This window comes from Hordeum vulgare, chromosome 2H (genome assembly GCF_904849725.1).
Source record: "Hordeum vulgare subsp. vulgare chromosome 2H, MorexV3_pseudomolecules_assembly, whole genome shotgun sequence".
In the NCBI taxonomy this organism is placed as follows: Eukaryota; Viridiplantae; Streptophyta; class Magnoliopsida; order Poales; family Poaceae; genus Hordeum; species Hordeum vulgare.
This window is the reverse complement of record NC_058519.1, coordinates 303,590,975-303,592,675: the sequence shown is the minus strand read 5'-3', so window position 1 is coordinate 303,592,675 and position 1,701 is coordinate 303,590,975.

Here is a 1,701-nt window from a genome sequence, read left to right as displayed (position 1 = left end):
TTCAAATGGATTTAAAATTCCAAATCTATATTATTTAATAAGGTTATCCCAATCATCATTTAATCTGTTTGATGATGTTAACATTTTAAAACATGTTTGAAAATATCAAAATCAGATTCCTTGGATTTTTCTGATACTTTTTCATATTAAATTATTTTCATTGGAGTTACAGATTATTTTCTATGTTTTTTAGAAGTTTTGGGCATTTTCTGGAATTCTTTTATAACATGAGCACGTCAGCATGGCCCACGTCAGCATGGCGTCAGCTGTCGGCCGACCTGGTCAGGTCAAACCTGACAGGTGGGGGCCACTAGTCAGCGTCACAGGGCTAATCCCGCGTTGACCAACCCCTGAGTGAGTTTGACTCGAGACTAGGGCCCATTGTCAGCGTCTGTTTATCGTTTAAACTTGTGGATTAGCGCAGCCAGGTCATCCTCTGCCAGAGACAGACTGGCGGCGACCAGATCCGCAGCGGATCTTTGCCCGAGAGACGCCAGAGATCGTTGTGGTGCTCGGGATCGAGTGCCGAGAGCACTGGGAGGATCCCCAGGCTCGGCCTCATCCAATACGGGCTTCACGAAGGACTGGGAATGACCGGAGGTCACCGACGACGAGCTGAGGCGGCAGCCGGAGCTCGGGCTCGTCGGTCTAGTGGCTAGCGTGGCGGCAAATGCGGGTAAGAAGAGGGGAAACACGCGCAAGCTCATGGAGGAGGCGATGGGAAGCTCAGACGGCTCGGGGAGGTGCTGTGGACGTCGAATCAACAGAAGCTTGCCGACGGCCGGAGGTTGAAGACGACGGCGATGTGGCGCAGGAGAGCTCGGGGAGGTCGAATGCTTCGGCGTACACGGCTAGCTCGACGAGGCAAAGAGAATGGAGCACTCGGAGGAACTATCATGTGGTTAGAGGGCTCGGGCAGCTCGAGGTCGAGCTCTGTCCATGGTGACAGAGGAAGAAAGGAAGAAAGCCGAGAGGAGGGGGGAGGAATGCGGAACGGGAGAAGATAAGGACGTGTGCGGGGGTCTCATTCCCGCCATCGCGCTGTCCTGGGGGGCACGGAGCGCGCCACGGTGAAGCAGTAGGTGGAGGAGTCGCCGTGGGCGTTCACACCTCTGCCAGAAGGTAGGGTGAAGAAGACGCCCCTGCCCCTGTGGGCTGGGCTTCCTCAGGTGAGCGACAGGTAAGTTTTTCCCATTTTTCTGTTTTTGTTCTTTGTTTACTTGCTGATTAGATTTGCCATTTATTTTGGCTCCAAAATTAGTTCAAAAATTATTTTGAATAGCCCTCAGAGATAGTTGGAATATTCCCAACTACTCCTGAGGTTTGCAACATTTTTGAAACTTGAAAATATTTGAACTCAAATTTAAGTTTGAATTCAGGGGCTTTCTGAATTAAATTTAAAATGCCAAGGATGTCTTAAAAATAGTTTTCTCCCCTCATAACTTGTTTTCAATATTTATCAGAAATATTGAACTTTTAAGAAGGCCATTTTGGATTCATTGATTTTAACAAGATTTGAATTTTCCTTGAATTAGAAGTGGCTAAGGTTTTTGGTTTGAGTTTCACCACTTCTTGGAGTTTGTTTCAATTTCTTGAATGCAATGGAAGAAAACATGAGCACAAATACTAGACCCTAGTTAGGGATCCAGGGATGTGACAACTCACCCCCACTCAAAAGAATCTCGTCCCGAGATTTAGAAG